Raw genomic sequence first — 11,837 nt, 5'->3', positions numbered from 1 at the left:
AAAGATTTTATGAGCAGTTGCCGTTGGCCTCCTCTACCATCCCCGCCAAATGCACATTAAAGTCGTGTTATGCCCTAGAATGCCAACATGAAGCTAAATTCTATTGGACGTGATGAAGAAGGGTTTTTGAGATCGTACGAGAGTCCTGAGACAACAGAATACCACACTGCGACATAGAACGACGAGTGGGAAGATTTACCCGACACCAGACAAGTTGTGGCAAGAAACATGTCGCGAAAACCAATGTCTTTACCAGATGATTGTTGGCCCAGAGTCTTCAAGACTTCATGTAAATGCATATAAAACTAGTAATGCAAGACAGAAAGAACATCAGAGCAAATGTCCATTTATTCCACATCACGATCATCACAGACCTTTTTAGAAAAGGTTAAATATTCTGTATAAATCTTTGTTTAAACAAGATTGATGAAATCGGACATTCATTCAATGATAGTACTAAGTTATCTGCCCTTGACTGGAAATGACATTTGAGAGATATAATATGAAATGAACGGTCAGTTAACACGACGTTCTGCAGATTACATTCATTAAGTATGCAACTTATCAACAGACCTAACTTAAAATTCAACATAACTTATTGACATTAAATTAAAAGCTATTGATATTTAGTGCATCGTATTAATGTATATTTGTTGTATTTATGTCAGAGCCATCTTTTGTAGAACCAACTAATACACACTTTATAGGTCACAGCAACACAGACTACTCAACGGGCGTATTTTGGGACTCTTTTTCACTTTGCACATACTACAGCGAGAATTTGTGTTATAATTTTTCGTAAGAAAACACAAATTTGATATTGTTTTTTGTGTGAACTGCATTGTTTATAAATGAACAAAGTTAAGTCTAATATTCGTTTTAGAGTTTTGTTATTACCGTCAATGATCAGACCGCCATTAGAATTAAACCACATACTGCCACACTGGCATGAATAAAACTGCATCTCCGCCTTTGCACATCAAAATGTAAACATTAACCTCCCAGGTTTAACCATAAGCGGTGTTAGTTTCAGCGGATGTTATAATTGCACGAAAGGACTATTGCTTAAATGTCTAAATTACATGTTTTGATGGAGATCTTATCCAAAAATATAGTGTGTTCGAAGCTTACATGCCAATCTAACCTTAAATTGTTGATGTATTATTGTAATTAAATCAGATTTATATTGTATGCGTCAAAATCTGCTCTAATAGCATAGATATGTTTCATGTTGTATTCGGTCGAAGATCGATGTAATCAAGAACTTGAAACTGGCGTATTTTGTGACACGTTTTAAACTGAATACATTTTGCAATGCATACTGCTGACAATAATCGCTTTTGCAAGATCAATTTATTGGCGTTCCGGTATAAACACAAACAGACTTACTTTTTCTTAATCTCCAATGTGTAATCGAAAGATGTTTAGGTTTAAACGGATGTAGGCATCAACGTATAGCAATCAAAATAATTATTTTCAATAAAAAATATAAGGATCACCATGATCACGAGTATTCTTTTTCATATAAAGTATTTACTTGTACATGTTCATTTAAATACTCTGATTGCATCTAGGAAACAGTTGTTAATGTTGATTGTTTCATTTGTGCATGGTTTTCGTAAAATGATTTACTGTCCTTGTGTATTATGTTGTTTAAAAAAACATCCACTGTGCTCCAAAAGCATTTACTGACTCACTTAAGTAGTTAATTAAGTAATACACCGTAGAAGTGAGTACTTAACAAACAAACAGAGCCGACTTGTGGCGTGACATCTCTTCTTTATAACGTATTCGAAAAGAATACATTAATTGCATATTAAACGAATATATTCATTCAATACGGCATTGGCATTTTATGGAAGACATGGGTTTTTTCAACAAGTGGTTGTTAAACGCAATCGTTCACTACACTCCATTCCATAAGTTCTATACTAGCTCTGCTTGGCATCGAAAAATGTGCGCCTTGCTCCAGAAGAGAATCTCAATTTAAGTCATACTTCATAAAATCATTCTCCATCTGCAAAAAATATGCTTCGCATTGTTTAAGCGGCTTTACACGATCTTGCGGAAGATGCTTTCTTGTATTGATAAATAACACACATTACTAAAGGTTCCGAAGAATTGCTACCAAACGAGAAACACATTTTGAGTTGTTTTACGCTTGTTTCTACTATTTGATTTCACTTATCGTATTGATGATCAAATAAACGTTCCCTTTTAGGCGATTATAGCTATTCAATGAACAATTGTTCACACGACACGGAGACACGATGCTTTAGTTTTGCAACAAATACGTTAAAGTTTCGTAATATACTTAGTCACTATTAATTGATTGCCAAAATGTAATCGATTGTACTAATAAATATAATACATTGATTTTATGTAATGTCTCTCCTTCATATTCATAAATGGGCTTCAGATATAGAAAATATCCTGTTTACTATACAAACGCATAAACTTACCGAATCAATCGGTATTAAATGATATATTTAGTAGTTACACGCTGGTATTAGCTTTCTTTCAGGATAATACGTACTTATTTGCAGTGAAGTTCTGCATATCAATTCACACTACACCTTTAAAAAAAAAATGTACAAAACTTCTTTATTTCTTAAAGCACACAATATAACCTTCGTACATTTGAAGTTTACAGTACTAATTAACAAAAAGTATGAGTTTATGTATTCATATTAGATTATGTAAACCGATACCAAACTGAGATATGTTGGCTCATGACAGAGTAAATGCAGTTCTTGTTTACGTATATGTCGTGTTAACATTACACATTTTAAACATTCTTATAATGCAATAACTGTTTATAATATAATTTAGAGGTATACATGAAGCATATGAGCAAAATTTTATATAAAGAGAAATCATTGCAAAACGTATGGTTAGACAACTGTTCACAATAAATTCATTATTTAGCCAAAGAAAAATTGCGGAATAATATCCGGAGTAAAATAAGTATTTACTTAAACTTTTCACAAATTGAGTTTCGTTCATAACGTGCCCAAATAGTTTGTGCTTTTTCATTGTTATGATGCATTTCATCCAATAGATATCGATCGACAGCTATAACGAAAATGAGTCATAAGCAAAAAAAGGCGAAGAATGAATATTATAGCCTGATGAAACAGAATCCATTAAATTGGATCCAATTTATTTCAGACATTCATATTTATATGTACAAATATGTAAATGTAGTTTTAATAAAAGAATAACTCGACGAGGATGAGATTCGAACTCACGCGAGAGACCCCAATCCATTAGCAGTGCATCGCCTTAACCACTCGGCCACCTCGTCTGATTGGACCCAATGTATTTTATTCAATTACATTCATATATACATATATTTAAATGTAGTATTAAATAAATATTTTACATAAAGCTTAAATATCTATAAGGAGAAAATAATTATTAGAAAAAGCACTCATTTATTAGAATATATTTTTTAACACTCTGTGAAAACACAAAATGTAGGGTGCGATGACATTAACCGCGCCAACCCATGTCACTAGATCAACCTCCGCACAGAGATTTGACTGGAGTCAGCAGAGCCAGATCCAATCACTGCCTTCATAATCAACCTTATTGCCACGCAGAGTTGTCGTTCAATGCTCTCACATACAATCTTTGCCATCACAAGAAAATCTAACCAGATTTAGTGGAATTTTGTTGTTGTTGTTTTAGTTCAATATTATGAAAAGCAGTATCATTTTCTTTTATATTTTGAAGAAAAAGTTTATAAGTTAGGTTCATAAGAAATACAATGACCTAAATGAAAAAAATAATAATAATAAACAACAATAAAACTATTGTACCACTTTTTAAGGCTATCATCACGTGGTTGATTATAAAGGCGGTTATTTGATTCAGCTGGTTCAAGTCCGATCTCTTCACGGAGGTCGAATCAACCGCGTGAGTATAGCCTCGCCACGTGGTACAATAATTGTACCGTTGTTATTTTTCCGTTTTCTTATATCTAGGTTTCTAATTTTTGTTATGAACCTTTACTTATTCATTATTTCAAAATATGAAATAAAATGATACTACTTTTTATAATAAAAACTAAAATAAACTCCTTCCAAATCTAGTAGGATTTTCTTCTGATGGCAGACATTGTTTGTGAGAGCAAGACTCTGGTAGGATTTTCTTGTGATGGCAGACATTGTATATAAGAAAAAGGAACGGCAGCTCTGTTTGGAGATTGGCAGAAAACATGACAGACGCTTGTTTTGAGATCGCCAAAGCAGCCCTTGCATTTTATGAAAAAAATTAGCACTTCGACGCGGTCACCTGTTGATTGACGCATAGTTGATATGCAAAATAAGATTAACGCAGTATGTTGCGGTACTTCATAGGTATGTGACGTAATAGCCACACATTACACAGTTAAAAAAATCAAGTTTTTTTACTTACATCCAAATACGATCAAGTGAAAAACAGAATAATAGGTATTGAGACTGAAAAGTAATTGTTTTTCTAAAAATAAAAACACTAATTCATAAGAATATAGTTTTAATACTCGGTGAAAACATGATTTATTACATAAACACACCCACCACTTTCATCATCATACCATCATAACCATCACCATTATCATAATAACAGACACAAATATTTTCATCAATAATTTATCATTTGTATTATCATCCTTATCACAACCATTATCATCAGAAATATTATAACACCATCATAATTGCAATCACTACTATCATCGAAACGTTTACCAACAATATCATAATGTCAGTCACCAGCACTTAAAAATATATACTTTGACGACTTTCATCGTCATCATTTTCACAAGTGCCATCACCATTTTCGTCAAAACTACAATCAGCAATACAATACACGCCTAAATCGTCATCCTCATCACCACCACTCACAGCATTACTATTTTAACGACTATCAGCATTACCATCACAACCACTATCTGGATTACTTTCACATCGCTATCTTATAGCATTACTCTCGCTCCACTATCAGCATTACTATATTAGAAACTATATCAGCCTTACTATCACACCAATATCAGCATTACTATAGCCAAGTATATCAACCTTACTATCACACCAATATCAGCATTACTATTATCAACTATATCAGCCTTACTATCGCTTAACTATCAGCATTATTTTACCAAATATATCAGCATAAATATCAATCCACTATCAGCATTAATATTACCATTTATATCAGCCGTACTATCATTCCACTATCATTATTATTTCACCAACTATATCAGCCTTACTCTAACTCCACTATCAGCATTACTATAACCAACTATATCAGTATTACTATCACTCCACTATCAGCATTACTATTACAAACTATATCAGCCTTACTATCATACCGCTATCAGCATTACTATTACCAATTATATCAGAATAGCTATCACACCACTGTCAGCATAACTTGCAAATCACTATCGGAATTACTGTCACACCACTATCAACATTACTATCAACACCACTATTAACATTACTTTCGCCATAACTATCACCATAACTTATCTTACCTGTATCTACTTTACTTACACAACCATTATCAGCATAATTATCCCCACCATTATCCTTTTAACTATTACACCACTGGAAGCATTACCATCAACACCAATATCAGCATCACTATCACACCACTATCAGCATTACTTTTACACCACCATCAACATTACTATCACACCACTTGCAGCATTTCTGTCCCCACCGTTATCCGTATAACTATTACACCATTGAAAGAATCATTATCACCACCACTATCAGCATTACTATTTCACCACTATCAGCATTTCTTTTACACCAATATCAAAATTGCTATAACACCAGTATCGACAGTACTATCAAACCACTACCAACATTACTATCACACCACGATCAACATTACTAGCACTCCACTATCAACATTACTATCATACCACCATCAGCATTGCTACACCAAACACTATCAACATTATTATTCCCAACACTATCCGTATAACTATTACACAAGTGAAAGCCTTACTATCACACCAGTATCGACATTACTATCATAATTACTATCCCTACTTCTATTCGAATAACTTTTACTCCACTGAAAGCATTTTAATCACACCAGTGTCAACATTACTATCACACCACTATCAGCTTTACTATCACTTCACTGTTAGCATTACTTTCATCTACACTTTCATCTTCACCATCACTAAAACTATCATTAACCGAAATCCCCACCAATATCATAATAACCATCACCGCCATGATCATCGGCATTAACTCCATCTATACCAATACCATTCTTTTCGTGAACATAATAACTTTTATTGACATCACAATCAATATAACCTTTACCGACACTATCATCATCACCATCATCGCCACTACCAACACTTAAACATCACAATATATAGTATCATCATCGCGGTTATTATTATCGCCTATGCTATCAGCATCACCATCACTGTCATCGTCACCCCTAATACTTACAGCACAACTACTGTCCTTATCACCATCACTATCATAGTCATCATTGTCATAGTCACGGTTAATTGGAATTTTGTTTCATTTTACAGGCACTCTACTCGTTGCATACAATCAGTTCCACGCTCTCAAAATTGCATTTAGATTCTAGGCGTGTTCATTAGCGCATTATCGGCCTTCATTTTAAGGTGTGTTGCTCTTCAAACATGATCACCTTAACATATAGATAAACGTTAAAATAATTAATACCTTTCGACCATAAGCATTTAAGGATACACAGTTTCAGTCGTTCAAAATTGCAAACGAGAAACCACCTGAAATGCGAAATACCGTTGTATTTTGAAACCCGCTCAAACGTGTCGACCGAATAATGTTGCAATATGCAAGATCACATTGTGTATGGTTATTATGATATTTTGTCAAACTATTTAAGTACCTTGTTCACCAAAATCTGAAAATGTCGTTTACTTAGGGCAAAACAGTGTTACAAACCCGTTTTGTAATAAAAACCCGAATTGTAATAATTATTACAAAGTGGGTTGCGATGCATTATTACATTTCGTTTTGACAGTAACAACCCGTTTTGTTAAAAAAACAACGAAATGTAACAAATTTTATCATGTCCATTAAATCAGAGAAACAGACTTTTTTAGAAGTTATTTTCATGTTTAAATTAGTTTTAGAGTAGGTATTGACTGTTCCCCCCGACCTTTGTTCTTATAGACTTCATCAACAAATCATGAATGTAATAATTTATTACAAAGTAAGTTGCGATGCATTATTACATTTCGGGTTGACAGTAACAACCTGTTTTGTAATAAAAACCGAAATGTAATCAATTGTACCATGTTCGATAAAGTTCCCAGATACAGTCTTGTATAAAGTTATTTTCAAGTTTGAATTAGTTTTACAGTAGGTATTTACAATGCCCCAGACATTGGTTCTCATAGACCCCATAAACAAATCATGAAAGTAATAATTTATTACAAAGTGGGTTGCGATGCATTATTACATTTCGGCTCGACAGTAATAACTCGTTTTGTAATAAAAACCCGAAATGTAATCAATTGTACCATGTTCGATAAAGTCCCATCATTTTCAAGTTTAAATTAGTTTTAGAGTAGGTATTGACACTGTTTAGAGTAGGTATTTAGAGTAGGTATTTAGGGTAGGTATTCCCCGACCTTTGTTCTTATAGACTCTAACAACAAATCATGAATGTAATAATTTATTACAAAGTGGGTTGCGATGCATTATTACATTTCGGGTTGACAGTAACAATCCGTTTTGTAATAAAAACTCGAATTGTAATAAATGTAACTAAGTGAGAAAAAATTCCGATATACAGTCATTTTTGAAGTTATTTTCAAGTTAACATAAGTTTTAGAGATGGTATGACACTTCCCCCGACCTTTTTTCTTATAGACTCCATCAACAAATCATGAATGTACTAATTTATTATAAAGTGGGTTGCGATGCATTATTACATTTCGGGTCGACAGTAACAACCCGTTTTGTAATAAAAACCTGAATTGTAATAAATGTAACTAAGTCAGAAAAATTCCGAGATACAGTCATTTTTGAAGTTATTTTCAAGTTAACATAAGTTTTAGAGATGGTATTGACAATTCCCCCGACCTTTGTTCTTATAGACTCCATCAACAAATCATGAATGTACTAATTCATTATAAAGTGGGATGCGATGCATTATACATTTCGGGTTGACAGTATCAATCCGTTTTGTAATAAAAACTCGAATTGTAATAAATGTAACTAAGTGAGAAAAATTCCGAGATACAGTCATTTTTGAAGTTATTTCAAGTTAACATAAGTTTTAGAGAAGGTATTGACACTTCCCCCGACCTTTGTTCTTATAGACTCCATCAACAAATCATGAATGTACTAATTCATTACAAAGTGGGATGCGATGCATTATTACATTTCGGGTTGACAGTATCAATCCGTTTTGTAATAAAAACTCGAATTGTAATAAATGTAACTAAGTGAGAAAAATTCCGAGATACAGTCATTTTTGAAGTTATTTTCAAGTTAACATAAGTTTTAGAGAAGGTATTGACACTTCCCCCGACCTTTGTTCTTATAGACTCCATCAACAATCAGAATGTACTAATTATTACAAAGTGGGATGCGATGCATTATTACATTTCGGGTTGACAGTAACAACCCGTAATGCAATAAAACCCGTAAATGTTATACATTTGCCCATGTCGTATAAAGTCCGAAATGTTGATATGTTTTGAATTTATTTTCAAGTTTAAATACAATTTTGATTAGGAAATGACAATTCACCCGAGTTCGTGTAGACTCCATAACAAAATCATGAATGCAATAATGTATTGCAAAGTGGGTTGCGATGCCTTATTACATTTCGGGTTGACAGTAACTACCCGTTATGTAATAAAACCCCGAATGTTATAAATTGTCCGATGTCCGTTAAAGTCCGAGATATAGATTTGTCAGAATATTGTTTCGTGTTTAAAAACAATTTGAGTAGGATTGACTATTCACCCGACCTTCGTTCTTATACATTTCATCAAACAAACATAAATGTAATAAATTATTACTTGGTGGGTTGCGATGAATTATACATATCGGGATGACAGTAAAAGTTATTCAAACGATCTGCGAATATATTTTCATATTTAAATATAGCGACTGACCAAATTATTTACGACGACATACATGCGTTTTCAATCTGACTTAATTCGTCGCTCATTGTGCATATATTTGTAAAGCGTCTGTACTTTCAGTTTCTATAACGATGCGAAAAATAAAATGTATAAGAGAGGTAGAAAGACGTCCGCGATTGTTGCGCCAAAATATCAGCTGACAGTTAAAAAGATATCATTTAACAATAGTTTTTTTTAATTTAAAGTGTATATAATGGACAGTTTTAAGGATTAAAGATGTTATGAAACATCAGTTTATTTAAGTTAATTATGATAGTTTACAGTTTTATTGAATCAATACACGTGTGCAGCTTCAACAGAAGTTAAGCAGCAATGACTTTAAGGTACGTACTTTTATAACTCATTTCACCCTATTTCAAGAATGAAATCCCCCTATTTTTTTTAAATCAATTGGTGAAAACCCCATTTTCCAAATAATTACCTGGGGCACTGTATAAACCATAATATAAACACGACAATAGCCTTATAATTCCTATGATAGCCTACGAATCTTCGACATAATTCTACGTCGAATACACAGTGTAAACTTCTAAAAGTGTAAACGTAATGTTCAAATCAAAGTAAGTAAATTGCCGCCTGTAATCAGCCAGTGCTCATTTTCTAAATATAAGTAACACGAAAATGCACTATGGAAACTTGTAGAACAAAATAATTAACCCGTTCTTATCTGTAAATTTACATCAAACTTAAAAAATCCTTGCCTGGATACGTTCTGCTCAATAAACGGGGCGTATTTGAGAACTTTGTACCTAAATCACTTGTTGCAATAATACAACTCCCAGCTATTGACTTTCCGCGTCGCTCGTATGTATTTATTAAAGGTCAGAGCATTCAAGAAAAACTACCTAAATCACCTGCTCGTTATCATTGTGTTTAGGTTACAATATACTAAATCAATGTACACACCAACACTCCCGGCCAACGTACATACCAACACCCCGGCCAAAACGTACACATCAACGCCGGCCAACGTACACACCAACACTCCGGCCAACGTACACACCAACACGTCGGCCAACGTACGCACCAACACTCCGGCCAACGTACATACCAACACCCCGGCCAACGTATACATCGACACCCCGGCCAACGTACACACCAACACTCCGGCCAACGTACACACCAACACGCCGGCCAACGTACACACCAACACCCCGGCCAACGTACACACCCACACGCCGGCCAACGTACACACCAACCACGCCGGCCAACGTACACACCAACCATCCGGCCACGTACACACCAACCCCGGCCAACATACACGCCGATCAGTGGAATAAGTGTCAGATATTTGCAGAATCTGCTGTGTTTTTTCGAGTTATATTTTAGTGAATACAATTTATTTATTAACAAGTATGTTAGTTTTTGTTTTACAGCCATTTTAAACGCTTTAGAACAGACCGACAGACAAACAGACCGAAAGACAGACAAGTTCACTCCTATATACCCCCCCCCAAAACTTCGTGTGTGTGGGTATAATAAGGTCGTTTAATTTGTCTATGTTTCACATTCAAAATGATTGAAGTGGACATACTAGTACTAGTATATGAAAGGTTCGTTATATATTTGAAGACAGATACATTTGCCATTGATGTGGTCTTGTTGCTTAAATTTTGTATTTTGGTAAATTGACAATATTGAAAAAAAGTTGTTTCAGATTCGCACATTTTCGTTTTAGTTATGATATTTGTCAGGAAACAGTAATACTGAACATTTACCATGGTCTAATATAGCCATCATATGCATGTTTTGACGATTTAAAAACCTGAAATTATAAAGCGTTGCAACGCGAAACGATTGAATAATTTGGATAGTTCCGTTGTTGTTGTGAAACTACGAAGATTGCTTATATAAAGTAAACAATACGTCACTCATATATACTTGGCAGGATAGCCGATCGGTGTAATTGTTTGTTTTTTACTCCAGGACTCCGGGGGTCATTGGTTCGAGCCCTGATGAGGGCTACTTTTTTCATTTTTAAATTTTATTCTTGATTTTTTACTGGAGCTTTTTCGATCCAATGTTTACATTTATCATTATAAAGCATTTAATGACAAACTTCAAAACATGCCAAAATCTGTGAAAAGGCCTTTTTGTCAATTCTATGTTCAAAATAACATAACATAACATAACATTTATTCGGCATTAAATAGCATATTCAAAATTTATAGCCTATACACAGTATGTGTTTGAGATAGCAAATCATGGTACATGTATTTGAGAAGTACAACACAAAATGATGTATACCATAGCGGGTAAAACAAAAAAGAAAAAAACATGTCAAATCATTCAAATAATATAAATAATAAGTCATTACACATGAATATATAATTTCGGTGGTGAATTTCATTTACAAAAAAAAGTTCTCATTGTTTAATGATGATCGAATATATTTTCAATGCTGGATACAATTAAAAATTAAAAAATTTGTTCAATTACACAGATAGTTAAGTAACATTATTACGTAATGCTTATGCTTAAATTACAAAAAATAATGAGTAGATTTATTTAGTCATTTAGCATTAAACATGTTTGCTGTCTCTTTAAGTAAATTGAATATTCTAATTGATAATGATAACAAAACAATTACCTTTAGAATACTCTAATTGATAATAATAACAAAACAATTACATTTTCAAATTTTGAAAATCATACAAAGAAGTGATCT

General features: G+C 33.5%; 1 non-coding gene across 1 annotated transcript; it reads right to left on the bottom strand.

The window, feature by feature from the left end:
* Positions 1-3,226: 3,226 nt before the first annotated feature.
* Trnas-gcu (transfer RNA serine (anticodon GCU)) lies at positions 3,227-3,307 on the bottom strand. Its single transcript has one exon. It is a non-coding gene; the product is annotated as a tRNA-Ser (tRNA).
* Between the last annotated feature and the right edge of the window lie 8,530 nt (positions 3,308-11,837).

This window comes from Dreissena polymorpha, chromosome 10 (genome assembly GCF_020536995.1).
Source record: "Dreissena polymorpha isolate Duluth1 chromosome 10, UMN_Dpol_1.0, whole genome shotgun sequence".
Lineage (NCBI taxonomy): Eukaryota > Metazoa > Mollusca > Bivalvia > Myida > Dreissenidae > Dreissena > Dreissena polymorpha.
The sequence above is the reverse complement of the archived record's forward strand: the minus strand, read 5'-3'. Positions and strand labels throughout refer to the sequence as shown.